Here is a 20899-nt window from a genome sequence, read left to right on the forward strand (position 1 = left end):
GCCCTGATGAATAACTGGACCAGTCAGGACCAGTCTCAGCGACCAGGCTCTTCCATGTCCACTCCTGAAACCCCCCTTTTGTCATATACCAGTCAAATCTGGTGTACTCTAAAGCATGCCCTCCCAGGCCATTCCTAGCTTTTCCCAATACTCCCCAAGTCAGTGTGATGGTAGTGGTTGCATTAGAGGGTACACATAAGGTGATGCTTCTAACCTTTGTTGGAGTACATGGTTGGTCTGTGGGTGTAGTGCTACGTTTGTGTATAACGGGACTGGTGAGATCGAGGGTAATGTTAGACGTGACATTAGTGGTTGTATGATGTGAGAGGGTTGGATGTGTGAGCTGTTGTATGAGCCATGTGAAAGTTCCTAGGGACACTCCCATAATGATTATGAAAATAACAAACAAGGGACCTGAAATTCCCATTCTTTCCCAGGGAGTGAGATATCCCGGTCCTAAGTGAATAGCCTTAGTTCGTGGAAACTGGGGCTGGCGTCCCATTTTCACCAACTAAGGTTTGTTTGTTTGGGGTCGAATTGAGATTGGCCAAATCGGCCCTGACTTCAGTCAGAGTTCTAGAAGGAGTTGGGGCTGGTGTACAATGTGTAAGGTGGTGCCAAGGTGCGCCTGATTTACCTTTGACCTGGACTGAGTGTGAAGTAACCTCCCCCACTTCGTACGGTCCAGTCCACCTGGGTTCTAGCCACTTTCTCTTGTGGACTCTCACCCTTACCCAGTCACCAACTCTTACCTTCAATGATGCCGGATCTCCCGTCAGCTCCCCCTGCTGGACCTTGTGAATCTGTTTGGAGAGAGCTGCAGAAAGTTCCGTCAGTTTTCTCACATATTCAGACATTTCAATTTGTTGTACATCGAGGGGGGGCATATGACCTCCCTCCCTCGGTGGACCAGGCATGACCCTCCCAGTCATTATCTCATGAGGAGAGAGATGGGTGCCTGCACCTGGCGAGGCTCTCATGGCCATCAATGCCAGGGGCAGGGCTTCAACCCATGTCAACTTCGAACCTGCACATACCTTAGCTATCTTAGCCTTAAGAGTCTGATTTGAGCGTTCCACGAGGCCCTGCGATTGGGGCTTATACACTGACCCAAATTTGTGTACTATGCCAAATCTTTCCTCCACCTGTCTCAGGTGTTTGTTACTGAAGTGGGATCCATTGTCGGATCTGATTTGCCTGGGGACTCCGTACCTTGGTATGAGTTCGGTTTGCAGCCACTTAATGACCGATTTTGCATCCTCCCTTGCTGTTGGTATTGCCTCAACCCATTTAGAGAACCTGTCTACCATAACTAACAGGTACCTTTTCCCATTTGTCACATTGTCTTGCCCCATATCTGTGTAATCTATGCTGATGTCCTGAAAACAAGCATTTGGGACTGGGTATGAACCCATGGGCGTTTGATATGGTTTCTTTGGATTGTGGCTACCACAAATGCTACACTCGTCACAAACAAATCTGTCATGTCTTTCATGTGGGGGTGCCACCAGATGTGGGACACCTTCTGTAAAGTTTTCAGTTTGCCTTCGTGTGTGGGCCCATGAGCTTCTCGTAATAGTTCTGGACAGAGGTTTGCAGGGGCCACTAGTCTGCCATCATGGCATCTCCACAGTTCATCAGGTCCTTTGGTGGCCCCTTTCTGTCCCCATACTGAGTGTTCATAGGGTCCTGCTGAAAACTGGAGTTCTTTTATGTGTTGCCCTGTGAGCTCAGTCCGAGCTGGTTGAATCTGAAGTATCATTTGTCTCGGGGTGTATCCACCAGCTTTCTTGGCTGCTCTGTCAGCTGCATCATTTCCCTCGCTGATTCTGTTTTTCAGTTGTTGATGTCCTTTGCACTTCATGATGGCCACCTTCTTAGGTAATGAGACTGATTTAATCAATTTTTCCATCTGTGTCTTGTGTTTGATTGGCATGTTTCCTGTGGTGGTGAAGTTGCGTCTAACCCATTGTGGTCCATCAGTATGGACTGCTCCATGAGCATACGCTGAGTCGGTGTAGATGTTTACAGTCTTTCCTTCAGCTCTCTCCAGAGCTTGTGTCAACCCTATGATTTCAGCTAGCTGGGCTGATGCAGGTTGTGTGATGATGGCAGATTCCAAAGTCACATGTGATCTATCCGGGAGCTGCTGCACCACTGCGTATGCTGCTATGTTCCCTTCCTCTCCTCTATAGCAGCATCCATCTGTGTATAACCATAGGTCCGGGTTGGTGAGTGGTTCGTTCCCCAGGTCAGGTCTCAGTTTCAATTCTTGTGCAGCTCTTTCTGCACAGGAGTGGGGCAGACCTTCTTCAGCATTGAGTGCGTCTGCCATGTTTTTGTCAGTGTTGACAAATGTGATGTGAGATTGTGTGCATTTATTCTGGATTTTCGTTTTTCTTTCAGCGCTGAACGTGAATTCTTTGCTCATCAGATATGCTGCAACCCCATGGTGGGTGTGAATCTCAATGGATGACACATTACCAGGTGGGCTGTTTTTTCAATAGCTTTTGCCACTGCAGCCACATACCTGGAACACGTGGTTTGTCCTACTTCAATGTGGTCCAATTTGGAGGAGTGATACATCAACACTCTTCTCTCCCCCTCTTGTTTCTGAAAAAGGATGGATGATGTGAATCCTTCCTTTTCAGAAACATCCAGATGGAATTTGTTTTTGTAGTCAGGTGATGTCAATGCTGCTGCCACTGAGAGATCTGTTTTCAAGAGTGCAAACGCCTTTGATGCTTCAGTGGTCCATGTCAATGACGAGTGTAGGTTCCTTGGTCCCGCCTCTCGCACTATTTCTCTCAGTGGCTCAGTTCTGGCAGTGTAGTCTGGGATGTGTGTTCGGCTGTACCCTGTCAAGCCAAGGAAAGACAACATTCCCGACACCGTGATGGGGCGTGGATGATGAAGTATCGAGTCTCTGTGGCTTTTGGAGAGTCCTGCTCCTTCTCCTGAGATTTCTCTGCCAAGGAAAAGGACAGTTCTGCGACAGGTCTGGACTTTGCTAATTTTGACTTTGTATCCTTTGACGGCCAGTAAGTCCAGTAGTGTTTTTGTCATCTGAAGGCAGAGATCCGACGTGGGAGCCCCCAGCAAAAGGTCATCTACATATTGGATTAGTATCACACCTTCTGGGATTTTCAACTCTGCCAGGTGTGTCTTTAGGATATGATTGAATATTCCGGGTGAACACCTATAACTCTGTGGAAGAACAAAATAAGTGTACTGATGATGTTCATACGTGAAAGCAAAGAGTGGCTGAGAGGCTTCATCAAGTGGGATGCTGAAGAAAGCATTAGCCAGATCCACCACCGTGAAGTATTGGTGTTTTGGAGACAGGTTGCTCAGAGTGATGTGAGGGTCAGGGACAGGTAGGTCTATTGGTGCAGTAACGTCATTTACTGCTCGGAAGTCTTGAACCATCCGGTATGTTTCTCCTCCGGCTTTCAGCACTGGTAGAATCGGCGTGTTCCATGGAGATACAGTTCGATAGATAACCTGTGCTCTCAGTAACCCATCAATGGTCGGTTCGATCCCCATGATCTGTTCGGGTTTCAAACGGTATTGAGTTCGGTAAATAGGTATTTGATCTGGATTTAGTAGGGTGATGGTGACCGGTGTCACCTGTAGTTGGCCCACATCAAAAGGGGTGTGAGTCCATAACCTTTCATCTATGGTGGAGATCAATGCTTTGGTAGATGGGTGGTCGGTGTATGGCTTACCATGGTGTCTTGGCAGGGTCAGTCGTTCTGGAAGACAGTGTTCTTCAGTGTCAACAGTCATGAACCTCCACATGTTTTCAGTGGTGGCCTTGTGTATTCCCGGTGTTTGGGTGGGTTCCCACTGAAGTTTGGATGCTCGTCTGATCATAGGGCCCAGGCTCCTTGCTTCAAAACCGTTTCCCACCGCTAGTGTAACATGGGGAGCTGACTCCTCCCCTAGTAAGTACCAGGATTTCAAATGAGGTGGTAGGATAACTGGTGCTGCCACCCCCTCTTGTCCACACACAACGGTGCAACACCTGATGGATGGCGTTAGGTGCATCATGTTCTCATCCCAGTCATCGGTGTATGTGTTCACGTCATTTTCTGTCACATTCAATGTGCAGTGAATTTCAGCTTGTGGGGTCTTGTATGGGTGTAATGCATAGATCTGTGATTTCAGTTGATTGAACTTAAACTGGACCTCCGGGGTCCCAGGACCTGTCTCAATGCATTTTAGCCAATAGATTTCTTGTGTTGCTGACAACACAGGGGTTGGGATGATAGGTAACATCAGTACACTGACGGGGTGGGCAGGTGTTGAAGGAATAGGATCAATGGAGACCTCCACGCCCTTCTCAGTAAGGTAAATTGAACATTTCAGTTTGCATAGTAGATCCCTTCCTAGGAGGTTGATTGGACAATTGGGACAGTATAGGAACTGATGCTTCAAATTGGAAGGGCCCCATGAGAAAAGCAATGGAATGGTCTTGTTCTGTGCTTCGGGTGTTCCTGATACCCCCACCACCTGTATTGTTTCCGAAGAGAGTGGTTGACGAGATCTTATGGCAGAATACGTACATCCTGTATCTACCAAAAATTGGTGGGTCACTCCCTCCACCTCACACATGATAGTTGGTTCGGTGTGTAGTGGAAAATGTTGACCCCCATACTCGTTCTGTGGTGGTGGGCAGCTTCAGGGCCATGGGGCATATTCATCTGACATGCCCTGGAAGGGAGGAGGCGGCTGTTGGTTCAGGTCTGTGATAGGGTGATTGTATGCCGGTTGCTGGGCTGCACGGGGTTGATACATCATTGGCCTTACTCCCCCTCTCGGTCTAGGGGCGAATCCTCGTGCCCTGTTTGCCACCCACTGATTTTGGGCCGCTGTCACTGGGTATGGACACTGGCGAGCCATATGTCCTGTCTGCTTACAATTGTAACAGCTCCCCCAGGGTCCAGTGTTCCTTGGTTGTTTTCCCCATGTAGACGAATAGCCTGGTTGTGGTGGGTAATAGTATGGTTGTGCGGCCATCGGGACAGGTTGTTCCATCCCTGGTGCTGGCATGGGAGGTCCCTGTGGGGCCATGGGTGGTTGTTGTTGCTGTATCATTTGTGAAACCGTTTTTTCAATGATTTGTGAGATGTCTTGTTGATCTTCAGCCACCATCTGTTTCTTGGGTTTTTCTCCTTTCTGGGCCTCTTTCAATTGTAGTTTCAAAAGTTGTACCTGTAGGGACTGGACTTGTGTTTCAGCCCCTCCCTTATCCTTATTGTATTGGGTGATGTGATGATGTACATGGGAATTGAACTGAGCCTGGGGAAGTGCCATTAACCCCACCGTGGCCCTTAGTTTAGTTCGGACCTCAATGGGAGCGCCGCTCACCACCATCTCCTTCCACATGCTGACCGTGGTGCCAGTATGGTCATATGGTTCTTCATGAACAGTTCTCCATGTGGTCTTTGCTCTGTCTAGGTAGGCTGCCGGTTGTTCCCCTGGATTGATGGTGAAGGATGAAAGGGTTGCATGGTTTCGTTCTGTGGGATATGCCCTTCTCAACACTGCCCACAATTCCGCTCGGAAGTCTTCCTGGGCCAGTGCAGCCGGGGCTGTGGCAAGATCTGCCTCTCTTATCAGAGCACTCATGGTGGTATGGTCTGTTGCTCTAGCCAGAAGGGCCCTTATGTCACCTAGACAGAGCCGTAGGCCGGACGTCAGTGTTTGCAGTTGAAGGAGCCATGCAGAGGCACCCCCATGCAGGCTGGGTAATTGTCCCATCAAAGTGGTGAGGTCTGTTATTTTCCAGGGTTGGTATTCTTCATGCCCTCCGTCCGGAGTGGGTCTCAACGGCATCTGCATCTCCGACCCTTCTCGTCCTCCATGTTTGGGATCCCAATCTGCCCTGGACGAGACTCCCCTGCTGTTCTGTTCCTTGAGACGAACGGACTGTCTAATAGGTTCGACCAAATCCGTCACCTTCCCCATCATTACCCCTTTTATATGGTACGAGCCCTCTCCACATTCAGCATCTTCTATCATAGATCTGGCCCGTGCCAATGACTCCCTGAGGTCCCGCTCCTCCTCCTCTTCATCTTGTCCTGTTCTGTTCCCACCTTCATCGTCCTTGCTGTGGTTCCCTCTTAGAAAGGCCCCAGAGGGACAATGTCCTGGTGGCGACCATGACCCTTCAGTGACTATTTGACTATCCCCCCGTGTTCTGTTTCTGAACCAGTCTGGGTTTGGAGTGGAAGAGAACTGAACCAGCTCTCTGTCTTCTCTCTTCAAAGGGCCTAGTTGAGACCCAACACCCCGTCCTTGTGGGTAGGTTGATAGAGACTCACTGTGTCCCTGTAGTGAGGCGGAGTTGGAACCCCCCCCACGTCCCTGTGTGTATGCTCTATCCCTCTCCTCCCTGTCTCGATGATCAGGCCTCTCTTCACACAGGAGTTGCCCTTCTTGGATCCCCAAAGTCATGCTTCCTTTTAGGTGTCCTTCATGCACCACAAACACTGGTGCCTGTACCACAGCAGGGGTCAGAAAGGGGTTTTGAGGGAGGTGAGTGAATGGATTTTGAAAATAGGGAGGTGGTGCTTTTTTCTCTCCCTGTGGCAGTTCTGGGTATAGATGGGTGGGGGCCGATGGGGTTGCTGTGGTGGTAGGTGGGCCATCATTATTATTGGGCCTGCCCTCTTTGGTGTCAGTTGGTGCTCCAGTGACCACTCCCATCGTATCAGGTTTCCGGTAAGGGAGAGCTTTCCTAATTTCCTCAATTGCCCATAAACCTATTCTCATCTCAGCCTGTGCCTTTTCCCTTTGCTTTGTCCCTTCTTTTTTAAATAAGTGACTCTTATTCTTATCAACTTCACATTCTATCCCTTGCTTCACTGCTTCCTCCAATTCTTTCTCCATAATGAGGAGTTGCCCTTTTGATGGGGCGACTCCACTAAGGAAACCTGTTTGAGTCCATCTCAGCCTCACTTCCTCCCAAATCTTTTTAACGGGTTTGTAGTGTAATTTCCCGCCTGCTCTGTCTTTCATTCTCTGATCTAAATATTCGTTGAATTTGTGTTTGGGGACGATAGTCGTGGTCATTTTGTCGTTAAGCTATGTCTGGGTCTATTATTATCTTTGTATACTTTAGCCCGTCACTGATCGAAACCAGCGATGTATTTTTCTTCCACTAACCTCCCCCAGTCTCGTGTCCGACTCGCGTGGACAAAGGATTTTATTGCCGTGTATTCGATGAATTATTTTCGTTTTCCAACAATATTTCAGCTATATCTCTTTGAAACAATATACGAATATATTCACGCGCTCCTGTTATATTTGGAATGACAGTTTTAGGTACTTATAATAAAAAATATTATAGCTTTTCGCTAATTTAATTAATTAAATACTTTGGCAAAATATTTCAGAAGTTTCCTTTGGGGACAATATACTAGTAATTCAGGCGCTCCTGATATAATTGGAATGGCAATTATATGATATATAATTCGAAAGATATTATTTCTATTAACTTTTCCGATTTAATTTGAACTTTTTCCGATTAATTAAATACTTTGCCAAAACATTTCAGAAATTTCCTTTGGGGACAATATACTAGTAATTCACGCGCTTCTATAATAATTTTCAAATTGATTCTCACCCTTAGGGATTTATCAACAGCAGGAGAGGGAAAAATCCGGTCAACTCATCAGCAGAAAATAGTTGCTTCACAGCAATATATACACATCGACACGGCGGTCACTTTAGCACAGCCTCAACTAGCATATGGCTAGTTAGTAGCAATTGGTCTCGTGGAACGTTCAATCCCCCACATTGCGACAACACAACTTACACATACAATTACAACACAACTTACACATGCAATATCACATTAGATTTCTCACGTAACACCTAGCTAAGTATAGCTACTGCACGACTATTTGAATTCACATTAGATTTCTCACGTAACACCTAGCTAAGTATAGCTACTGCACGACTATTTGAAAACGTATTATATTAATTATGGATTCTTCACGGTACCCCTATCTGATCGACTGTCAAATATGGCCCGACTGTGTGAATCGTTATATATTTTTATTTTTATTTTTTATGGGTCTTCACGGTAACACCTAGCTGATTTGCCAAATCTAACTACTGCCCGGCTATATGGATCCCATCTTTTAATTGTGGATTCTTCACGGTAACCCCTATCTGATCGACTGTCAAATATGGCCCGACTATGTGAATCGTTATAAAGCTTATCCTTCACTGTACACCTACTCGATCAGCATACCGCGTAGTGCCAGACTATGTGAATAAGTCTTTGACCTATTAATACTTAGATATCTGTACACAATGCCTTAAATTCTAAACAATTCCACATAAATTTAGCAACAATTCACACTCACCACAGTACTCCTGATCATTGAATTTAGATATTGGCTATAATACAATATACAGATTTTGGTTAAACGGGCATCTGCTCACCTCTTTAGTTTCGAGCTCTCTGATCAGTTTCCTGTGTGGGTTGAATCGCGATTCTCCCTCAAAGGTCACCTCTCCTCTGGAATCTTTCTCCCTCTCGTCTCCTGTCCGATGAATTTTCTATTGGGCCGAATACAAATATGTTTTAACCATCCTCTGCTACCAAGTTTGTTAGTAAAACGTTTACTGTTGACAGGAGAACAAGAGGAGACAATAGGACGAGGTGGATAATTTTATAATAAGGCCGTTTAATCACATGTAAAGATATCTTAGTAAAATCTTGCAGCAAGGCTCTTTCTGTCTGACTCCTAGTGAATCGTCCGGGAAAGAGGCCAGTTTCCAGAATTGTACAGTACTATATAGACAACAAGCAAAGTAGGTAGATCTGCGAGTCCGGCCTTCCGATTGGTCGATCTGGGTCTTGGGTAGTCCTGATCAGGCCTGGTGTCCACGTTCTATTGGTTCCTGAGAGTTCTTTGTCCTGAGGTCCAACCATGGGTTGGGTGTGTCTGTGTGATTGTCATGGGGGAGGGGAATTGTGGGTGCCGTGTATATGTCCAATGTGTCCAGCATATGTCCAAGAGAAAGAGGGGGTGTGTATGTTGTGTCAACTTATAGGTAATGTTGAGAAGTTGTTAAAACAAGTTACCAATATCTAATACAATTTCTTACAGTGTGGCTGATATGGTTTTGTGTCATCACTGAGGTAACTGGACGATGCTGTGCCACTGTCCCCTATACTGGTGCTGCTGGCAACAAGGGTGACACCTGGTCCTGCTGTGACACTGTCCTCAAGTCTCTCTCCTTGGCTCTTTCCCTTTCACCACCCTCACTGACTCACAGTCTGTCTCCTAGAAAAGAAATAAGGTGTTTGCTGTACTCCTAACTACCGGTACCCAAAACTACACAATTAATCACAACAGCAATACCATTGCCTTAAACAAATCTTGGTTCAGTCACCAGTTTAAATTGAGAGTGGGGGTATTCATGGCATTTTCCAATTATGTCCCTATTTTAGAAATCAAAAAAATTGAGAACCTTTCATAATGTTGCCAAACAAAGACTCAACAAACTTACCTGAGACTCCCTGTCTCTGCCAGTCTGTCCCTGCATATCTGTCCCCAGCTCTGCTGTCTGTGTGCCATCTGTTGCCTGCTCTGCCTAATGACATCATTGTGAAATATTTCCATTAGCATTTCACTTCTTTATTATGAACATTTTATCAACTGGTCTTTGAGATATTAGGCTACTAGAGTTCTTACTTTGCGTTTTGGTGTACTGAAAAATACTCTGATGTCCGTCTTTTTACTTTTTTCTGACATTTTTCTACCTGGCTGGCTGGCTGACCGGTCTAGCTGCACACACACATTTACACAACACATGCTGCAACGTTTTGAAATTTTAACATAGTTTGTTTCATATTGGCAGGCTTCCAACAATAGCTGAATTTGCAAAGCTAGCGAGCACCAATTCCGTTTCTGTGGTGTCTGCTATAATCTTTGCTACCTGGTTAAAGGTGAAAAAAATTAAAAATTCACTAGCGACAATTTAGCTTTTGCAACGAGACCATTAAATATATTTAAGACAATGGTATAAGAGAGTGTAGTTTTATTCAGTTTGGACTTCAGTTTATCGCTAACCTTATCACAGGGACTTTGAAGCACTACAGCTGCATGCTAATCTTGGAATAAACTGACGATAGCAAATATTCCATCTTTGACGACGCCACATAAATGGAATAGGTACTAGCTAGCTTGATAGTTAATGTTTGCTTTAGTTTGCGCGCTAGCTCTGCAAATTCAGCTAGTGTGTGAACCCTGCAACATAAAAAAAATATATACATTGCTAAGGCGCGATTGACTGGATTACCTCACGTCAGTTACGTACATTGAGTGCCTTTCGGACAGTAGATACGAGCCCTCTATTACCTTGCCAGCTAAAGAACTGGCAGTGGATCAAACCATTGTGAGGCAAAGGGCGGGGGGGTCGCAATCTTGTGAAATTTAAAAACGCGCTATTAAGTGTCTATAATCAGTACAAGTGCTTTCATTGCGTATTATTAATATTATTGAAATTACATAGTTATGTTTACAGTGATATATTGGGGCGGGGACAAATCATATTTTCCCCAGGATGGGGGGGTCGTGTCCCCCCCGTCCCCCCTGGGATTTCCGCCTATGTATCATACACTGCATTTGAGGAACAATGGGAAAGTAATTCTGCTTTGAATGTTGATCAACTTGTAAGCTCACTTTTGAGTAAATCGCCTTTGAATGTATCTAGTGAAGAGCTCTTCTTTGTCTATAACCATTCAGCATCGTTCACACCTTCTTAAGCTTTAGCCCCACCCATCTTGTTTCTCTCTCGAAGCACACACTTGACACTGACCGATGATTAGTTTACCTCTGGATAATATGAAAACAGCCTAACCAGCTCTGCTGTCAACAATTTCATTAAGTTTTTTTGCAGACATTTACTGACACCGGCCATATTCAATGGGTGTTGTACACACGTCACGTTAGCTAACGAGCCAGCCAGCTAACGTTAACTAGTTAAACAACAATGAACAAAGTGGCAACAATGCCACAGTGCTGGGAGCTAACCAACCAGGTCCAATGTTAGCTAGCTAACATTAGACTCTAACTAGAAAAGCAAATGGCTCTGGGAAAGAAATAATAACACCAGCTAGGGAGCCAGCCAGCTAACGTTAGCTAGCTAGCTAACAGTGCACTTTAGCTTGAAATGAAACCACTTTCTGTCAAAATTTGAAATGTGTAATATATAAAAATGTACAGTAGCTAGCTAACGCTAGACTATCTCACCTGCATACTTTTCAACATGCATCATGGACCTGTCTCCCTGTCAGGAATGCCATACCACGGTTGCCCTTAGTTTGAGGATGTAATCCAGAGACTTTAGCTATCATACTCCAATTCCACTGATTTCAAAACTTGATCCTCCAGAAAATGGAGAGCAAAAATGATGCAGCTCCACTACGCAATAAAACAAATGTAAAGCCGCATTTGATAGGATTACCAACAGACTGACAAGCTCAAATAGACAGACGCCTTCAAAATGGCAGACCAATCCGAACTCCTCTCTCGGCATGTCCAGCCCACTCATCTCAGCCAGTCATGGCTAGTGGGAAGGTTGCTGACTTTTCTGTAGCTTAACCAACAGGGCCTGTAATTTAACAATTGTATTCGTATTTACAGATGGCATACACATTAGTTATTAAGGCACATGAAAGTTAACATGGTCGAGAAGGCATTTTTGCCCCAAAAAATGCATTTTGTTAAAAAAATATTGTTTACGTTCAAACGGCTCTCCTGTGAAGTGGTGACTTGTGACATACGCCTAGTTTTCTGAATCGGGTCACAATTGGGGATCCATAATAAATGCAAATACAACTACAAACAGGCAACAGAAGCAGGATCTGACCGTATTTCTGTAAATATACTGATGATTAATAAAGCCAGGGACATTTAACAGTTAGGCTATTGATTATAGACCTAATTAAGTTTGGGTTTCCTTCTCCTCACCTTTCTTAGTCAATAAGGCAAGAGCTGTTTTCTCATCTCCTCATTCTGCTAGTGCCTCCGCGGCATTGCTCTCAACACCAATATGCTGGTTAACATTGCTAATGTGCACATATCAACATGGTCTAGGAAAAGGTGCCAATTCAACAGCGCACTGATGTGTTTTAGAACCGTGGACAGCGGCCACTATCCAACGAGGGAGAAAGTGCATTTGTTATTAAATAATATAATTTTTATTAGTTTTGCACTATTGTTTATGTAATGAAACCATATACAATTTCAGTATCATGTCTTATACTGATGGACTGTGCCATCCCTACTGCCTACACAATTGATCAGTCCACTCAACGCGAATCAGACAGGTGTCTTGTACACCACGATATATATATATATCTTTTGGGGGGGGGGGGGGCTACTGCTCGACTAAAGAAATCTCAGTCGACCAACAGCCTATCGACTAAACAATCGACCAGTTGACTAAACGGGGTCAGCCCTAGTAGCTAGCTTGGCTGGCTAGCCCATTCAGTAACTACTGGCTGGCTAGTAGCTGAGACCAAAGAGATAAGAGAATGTTTTTCTGACTGAAGCACAGCCAAGTGACACAGTGCCCCCCTGTGGACTGAAGCTGAACTTAACAACATTATATTTAACCCTATTTAAAATTAGCAATGTTGAGGTGGTAGAACTGACAAAAATTTAATGAGTGATATTCTTATAACCTATTCCATACTTGGCTCATGTTTGTTATTTCCATATGGACTATGGAACAATTTGTATTAAAATATATATAAATAAGTGAACTGCTCGTTATTAAATTGGTAAATTATTGAATTAAGCTTTTATTTATATTACTGTTTTTATTTATTTAGCTACATACCTTTCTTATTGTTGTTGTAGGTTAACCTCTTGACAATGCAAGTAAGAATTTAATTGTACTGTGTACTCCATGCATATCATGTGTATATGACAAATAAACAAACTTGAAGGGGAGGGCAGCCAGAAAGAGAGGGGAAAGAATTGCCAGCTTTGTGGTTAGATTGTTGGTGAACAAAACATAGAAAATACATCGGCCCTTAAGTTATGTTTCCTCAAGTGTTATGTAATCTAAAAACCTCACATTCGATTCGCTGGTATAACAGACAAAATGAATCATAGAGGTCTTATAACTTAATACATTTTTTAGTTTGCAAGCCCTGTTACATCCGACAAGCGTCGGAGCCAGTGTAGTACGATTCGATCTTAGTCCGGTATTGAAGCTTTGCCTGTTTGATGGTTCGTCGGAGGGCATAGCAGGATTTCTTATAAGCTTCCGTTTTAGAGTCCCGCTCCTTGAAAGCGGCAGCTCTACCCTTTAGCTCAGTGCGGATGTTTGTCTGTAATCCCAAAGGTGTTTGATTTAGCTAATTTAGCTTAATCAACAACCTGACTCAAACAGAGAGGAATGCTATTTATGTTAGCTAGTTGGCTAAGGCTATCCAACATTGGAACTCTTCCAAGTCAAGGTATGCTTTCAGTTTAATTAAAGTATGTGGACACCTGCTCGTCGAAATCATGGACATTAATATGGAGTTGGTCCCCCCTTGGCTGCCATAACAGCCTCCACTCTTCTGGGAAGGCTTTCCACTAGGTGTTGGAACATTGCTGCGGGGACTTGCTTCCTTTCAGTCACGTGAGCATTAGTTAGGTTTGGCGCTGATGTTGGGCGATTAGGGCTGGCTCGCAGTCTGCATTCCAATTCATCCCAAAGGTGTTCGATGGTGTTGAGGTCAGGGCTCTGTGCAGGCCACACCGATCTTGGCAAAACCATTTCTTTATGGACCTCGCTTTGTGCACGAGGGTATTGTGATGCTGAAACAGGAAAGGGCCTTCCCCAAACTGTTGCCACAAAGCACAGAATCGTCTAGAATGTCATTGTATGCTGTAGCATTAAGATTTCCCTTTACTGGAACTAAGTGGCCTATCCCGAACCATGAAAAACAGCCGCAAACCAATACTCCTCCTCTACCAAACTTTACAGTTGACAGGTAGCGTTCTCCTGGCATCCGCCAAACCCAGATTCGTCCATCGGACTGCCAGATGGTGAAGCGGGGTTCATCACTCCATGGAACGTTTCCACTGCTCCAGAGTCCAATGTCGGCGAGCTTTACACCACTCCAGCCACGCTTGGCATTGCACATGGTGATTTTAGGCTTGTATTTTAGGCTGATCGGCCATGGAATCCCATTTCATAAAGCTCCATACGAACATTTATTGTATTGAAGTTTCTTCCAAAGGCAGTTTGGAACTCGGTAGTGAGTGTTTTGCAATCCCGGTAACGGGATCGAAATGACAACAGCCAGTGAAAGTGCAGGGCGCTAAATTCAAACAACAGAAATTTCATAATTAAAATTCCTCAAACATACATCTGTCTTATACCATTTTAAAGGTAATCTTGTTGTTAATCCCACCAAAGTGTCCGATTTCAAATAGGTTTTTCAGCGAAAGCATCACAAACGATTATGTTAGGTCACCACCAACTCAAAGAAAATTCAGCCATTTTTCCAGCCAAAGAGAGGAGTCACAAATAGCACAAATAGAGATAAAATTATTCACTAACCTTTGATGATCTTCATCAGATGACACTCATAGGACATCATATTACACAATACATATATGTCTTGTTCAATTAAGTTCATATTTATATCCAAAAACCTCCGTTTACATTGGCACCATGTTCAGAAATGCCTCCAAAATATCCGGAGAAATTGCAGAGCCACGTCAAATAACAGAAATACTAATCTTGAACTTTGATGAAAGATACATGTTTTTCATATAATTAAAGATACACTTGTTCTTAATGCAACCGCTGTGTCATATTTCAAAAATCTTTACGGCAAAACACATTATTCAATGATCTGAAAACAGCGTTCAGCCACAAAAGCAAGCCATACAGTTACCCGCCCAAATTGTGCAGTCAACAAAACGCATAAAAAGCATTATAAATCTTCACTTACCTTTGCTGATCTTCGTCGGAATGCACTCTCAGCACTCCCACTTCCACAAGAAAGTTTCGTTTTTTTCGGTAATGTCCATCATTTATGTCCAAATAGCTATTTTTGTTGCGTGTTTGGTATACAAATCCAACGTCAGGGAAGCGCGTTCACTAAAACCTGGCGAAATGTCCAAAGGTTCCGTAACAGTCCGTAGAAACATGTCAAACGATGTATTGAATCAATCTTTAGAATGTTTTTAACATAAATCTTGAATAACGTTCCAACCGGAGAATTACATTGACTTCAGATGAGCATGGAATGGAGCTCCCTCTCATGTGAACGCGCATGGTCAAAGAATGGTCACCTCATGGCAGTCCTGACTAATTCTCCTCTCATCCGGCCCCCCTTCACAATAGAGTCATCAGACAAAGTTCTACAGACTGTTGACATCTAGTGGAAGCCTCATCCACATGTCGCTGTGATTTCAATGGGAGCTTGGTTGAAAATCTACCAGCCTCAGTGTTTCCACTTCCTGTTTGGATTTTTTCTCAGGTTTTTGCCTGCCATATGAGTTCTGTTATGCTCACAGACATAATTCAAACAGTTTTAGAAACTTCAGAGTGTTTTCTATCCAATACTAATAATAATATGCATATATTAGCAACTATGACTGAGGAGCAGGCCGTTTACTCTGGGCACCTCTGTGCACCTTTCATCCAAGCTACTCAATACTACCCCTGCAGCCATAAGAAGTTAACCGAGGACAGACGATTTTTACACGCTACGCTCTTCAGCACTCTGCTGTCCCGTTCTGTTAGTTTCTGTCCTACCACTTTGCGGTGGAGCCATTGGTGCTCCTAAATGTTTCCACTTCACAATAACAGCACCTACAGTTAACCAGGGCAGCTCTAGCAGGGCAGAAATTTGACGAATGACTTGTTGGAAAGGTGGCATCCTGTGACGGTGCCCCTTTGAAAGTCACTGAGCTCTTCAGTAAGGCCATTCTACTGCCAGTGTTTGTCTATGGAGATTGCATGGCTGTCTGCTCAATTTTATACACCTGTCAGAAACAGGTGTGGCTGAAATAGCCGGATCCGCTCATTTGAAGGGGTGTCCACATACTTTACTATATATAGTGTAACTTTTCTATATATAGTGCAGCTTCTTATCTGTCATGTTTGTGTAAAAGACATCACGCTGCTTGCTTTGTGATGACCTTTTCCTCCCAATTTCACCCATATCTGGCGCAAACTCGGTACCTCTGCCTTGCTAGCACACGTGACCGCCCTCCTGAAGCATCTTACCAGTTGGCTCCACACGAAAAGCTACCTATTTGCTGGAGCAAGTAGGGACAGTTCAGGCTGAGTAGTAAGTTTTACGTTCGCATGTGTTACATTTGGAGTTGTGTTGTGCTGTTATGCAGACACCTGCAATTTTCTTTACAGTTGAGTTGCCTTGGTCGTGTCAGTTTACAATAACTTTAAAGAGCAACTGACCCTTAAAACAACTTCTGTAGAAACAACCTATGTGGCATCGATTTGAGTCAGACACATTTATTCTACTGTCAAATAGGATAATTTTGGTCATAAAGTCAGTCTCGTCCTAAACTGAGTTTTGTTAGACTTGTGGTTGTGACTGCATCACAATGTAAATAAAGGTTGGGTTTGTTTAAATCCTGCCCACATCTGGCAGCTCACAAATAAACATCAATTCGGAGTGCAGCTGCACGTGACCTGATCGTAATTAATGTGGTAAATTTGGTTTGACTTTGGATATCCCAATAAGGATGGTTTGGGATCATCAATAAATTACACAATGTACGCAGGACAATATGTTAATATTACAATAGCTCCAAATTTCAATGACTTAAAATCCTCAAACCAACTATAAATTGTAGAAATTCATATACCCTTCAAGATGCACTGTAGATTCTAATTAGTTTTATTTACTTGCCAAATTAGAAGAGCTGAAATACAGACAGTGAAAAAGTAAAACATAGTTTACAAAGAATTAGCAGATGTGGTGAAAAAGACAGTGAAATTACTATGAAAACAATTGCTTACATTTACACTTTACAACTAGGACAGGACGAGAGAGGAGGGTAGACAAGCGACAGCAGCATAGAATACTAAGAAAGAAGAACTGAAGAAAGCAGAGAAAGTGATGTACTGTAGAGAGGCTGGGGAGGGGTGAGCACATAGTAGACTGTATCACTTAAAGCTGACCTATGGATTCTAATTACTGTACTGTGTGCGTGTGTGTGTGCTTGTGTGAGTGAGTGTTTGGGTACTGTGGGATGCTTTAATCAGTTGGGCTCATTGGACAGGTCAGAGTCTATTGTATGTTTGAAGTTGTTGAGTGGTGTTTGGCAATGCACTGTAGCTGTATGTGTTCCAGATTAAAAGAAACACAGTAGCAATTGTAATTGACTACTGGCAGTGTCTCAATGTTAATCTCAAAGTGCACCAAATTCCTGCATTTAGTTGTGGGACCCCCCAAATGGCTTTGGGCTAAGCACCCAATGTCTTCAAATCCTAGAAACACCCCTGGCTGGGCCCAGTCAGGTCTTTGACACAACAATATAATGAACCATACCATGCAGTGCTGGGCCCAGTCAGGTCTTTGACACAACAATATAACGAACCATACCATGCAGTGTTGGGCCCAGTCAGGTCTTTGACACAACAATATAACGAACCATACCATGCAGTGTTGGGCCCAGTCAGGTCTTTGACACAACAATATACCGAACCATACCATGCAGTGTTGGGCCCAGTCAGGTCTTTGACACAACAATATAACGAACCATACTATGCAGTGCTGGGCCCAGTCAGGTCTTTGACACAACAATATAACGAACCATACTATGCAGTGCTGGGCCCAGTCAGGTCTTTGACACAACAATATAACGAACCATACTATGCAGTGCTGGGCCCTGTCAGGTCTTTGACACATTCACCTGCTCCCCCGCTGAAAGATCAGCCACAAAATGTTGGCACAATTGTAACAGGTTGTAATCAAGCCCTGGTCTCCAGCATGGGAACAGAAGAGGAATACCTGGTGCAGTAGTCTCAGGTGTGACCACTCCAAATCATTGTGGTTCTGACACACACACACACACACACACACACACACACACACACACACACACACACACACACACACACACACACACACACACACACACACACACACACACACACACACACACACACACGCTTTGCAGGTCCATCAACATATTTAAATACCTATCACACCCTACAGCAACCTGTGGCTCATGAGAGAACCTTCATAAATCATCAGAATGTTAATAACCTCTTTATTGACACTTTATGTAGTGTCCTGTAATACTTTGTTGGAAGTCAAACACCTTTGGTCATTTATAACACATCCATAAAGACTCTATATCACATGACACTGTACTACAGACCGCTTTGGTCATTTATAACACATCCATAAAGACTCTATATCACATGACACTGTACTACAGACCGCTTTGGTCATTTATAACACAGATAAATACCTTGTATCACATGACACTGTACTACAGACCGCTTTGGTCATTTATAACACAGATAAATACCTTGTATCACATGACACTGTACTACAGACCGCTTTGGTCATTTATAACACAGATTAATACCTTGTATCATATGACGCTGTACTTACTATAAAGTCAGGCACCTTTGGTCATTCATAACATATACATAAAGGCTTAATGATGTCAATACAAATGTATTAACACTTTGAGAATGTTCACTAACAGCTTAAACAAATAAACATTAAAGACATTTTTAAACCATACATTTCCTTTTATTGTAATTTTTTTTAAACAATACACATACATTAAAGTTTCAAAAAGTCCAGAAATGCAATTACATTGAACATTACACAGGGTTGTGAACAGTGTAGCTTACTCCTGAGCTAGCAGACGAATGGTTCTGGCCTCTGCCTACTGGAGGTACTGCATGTTGGTTCCAACCTTAAGGTGACAACAATGAAAGTTAGCAGGTCTGTTAGGAAATGGGCATACTATGAAAGGGGAGATGGGAAACTCCATTCGATTTGTATTATTATATTCCTCTTTCATTTACAAATCTCATGACATAACACGTGACTGTATCTAGGGGATAGTCTTTTTGCTGAGCCCGCTAGTGTTGTGTATTGATATTCTAGTTTTGTCCCTTTAGGGCATCTGTAACCCCCCCCTTGCTTACCTACGTTGAAATGCTTGGAATGTTCTTCCTGTGAAACGCATTAAACAATGCCCACGTTCATTTCTACTCCCGTCTCATGTCCTGTCCTTATATTAGTTGTATAAGTACTACAGTGTGCTATACAACAAAACTGGCGACGAGGAAGAAACGTTCTCACGTTTGTGCTCATCATCTTTGGCAGAAAGTCTGAGTTAAAGTCGTAATTTTTTTTTCCGCCGTAGAAAGACGCAAACAAAACGTGGAGCTAGCCAGTCGAGTGATGCTAGCTAGCTTTTGATGTCACGGCAACGAGAGCTTAGAGGGATAGGAAGAGTTTCGCTGCGGGAGAAAGTGAAGTCAGCGAGTTAAAAGAAAGAAAGATACGGGTCTGGGAGTAAGGGACCGTCTGAAAAGTGTGAGAAATGAAAATAAACCTAAAATGTCTGCATTGATTGGAAATATAGGAACATTTGATGAATCTGTGGAACAATGGAGTTCTTACACAGAACGTTTTGAGTACTTTGTGTTGGCAAATGGAATTAAAGCAGAAGTCGTTGTGCCAACATTTTTGACTGTTATGGGGGGGAAAACATTCAATCTACTGCGCAGCCTAGTAACGCCTGAAAAAACATCATACCGCCGCCACTGAGAAGGCAGGTGCTTGAAGAACTCCATTCAGGGCACTGTGGCATGGTGCGAATGAAGGAGATTGCACGCAGCTACTTTTGGTGGCCAGGTTTGGACGCAGCTATCGAAGACAAGGTCAAGTCATGTTCTGCATGTCAAAAGATGAGTAACATGCCTCAGCTAGCGCCACTACACCCATGGGACTTCCCAGAGGAGCCTTGGCAGCGAGTCCACATAGACTATGCAGGCCCACTAGAGGATTGTATGTTCTTAGTCGTAGTTGAGGCACACAGTAAATGGCCTGAGGTCACAGTGATGAAGAGCACCTCAGCGGAGAGAACCATCGAAGAGCTTCTTTCAATCTTCAGTTGCTTCGGCTTGCCAACGCAACTCGTTAGTGATAATGGCCCCCAACTGGTGTCTGAAGAGTTCCGGTCATTCATGGAAGCAAATGGAATTCAACACATCAAGTCAGCGCCGCATCACCCTGCAACGAACGGCCTCGCTGAAAGGTTTGTCCAAACGATGAAGCAAGCTTTAAAATCATCACAAGGGAACGGCTCACTCAATAGGCATCTAAACACATTCCTGTTAACCTACAGAAACACTCCCCACGCTACAACCAAAGTGTCACCCGCGTCAGCCATGATGAAAAGACAGCTTCGCACCTGTAACCCCCCCTTGCTTACCTACGTTGAAATGCTTGGAATGTTCTTCCTGTGAAACGCATTAACCTGTCTAGGATCAGCGTGGCGCTAGCGGCACACCCCCCCCCCCCCCACTGAAAAACCAGTGCCGCGAAATTCAAAAAAAATATTTTTTTAAAATATTTAACTTTCACACATTAAAGTCCAATACAGCTAATGAAAGACACAGATCTTATGAATCCAGTCAACATTTCCGATTTTTAAAATGTTTTACAGGGAAGACACAATATGTAAAGATGTACATCTATTACCTAAAAACACATTAGCATAATCCACCATCTTTTATTTGTCCACCAACACCAGTAGCCATCACCAATTCGGCTAAACTAAGATATTTATAGCCCCTAACCAACAAAAAAACTCATTAGATGACAGTCTGATAACATATTTATGGTATGGGA

At 43.7% G+C, this 20899-nt stretch overlaps 1 protein-coding gene and 1 long non-coding RNA gene across 3 annotated transcripts in view; one reads left to right on the forward strand and one right to left on the reverse strand.

Moving 5' to 3' along the window:
• Window positions 1–20899, forward strand: part of LOC129868045 (roundabout homolog 3-like) — a 293102-nt gene that overhangs the window by 193078 nt on the left and 79125 nt on the right. The gene's annotated exons all lie outside the window — the stretch shown is intronic.
• LOC129868046 (uncharacterized) lies at window positions 9235–10558 on the reverse strand. Its single transcript, XR_008761717.1, has 3 exons — window positions 10327–10558; window positions 9535–9618; window positions 9235–9308 (listed from the first exon to the last, which is right to left on the reverse strand). It is a non-coding gene; the product is annotated as an uncharacterized LOC129868046 (long non-coding RNA).

Source organism: Salvelinus fontinalis, chromosome 13 (assembly GCF_029448725.1).
Source record: "Salvelinus fontinalis isolate EN_2023a chromosome 13, ASM2944872v1, whole genome shotgun sequence".
NCBI lineage: Eukaryota > Metazoa > Chordata > Actinopteri > Salmoniformes > Salmonidae > Salvelinus > Salvelinus fontinalis.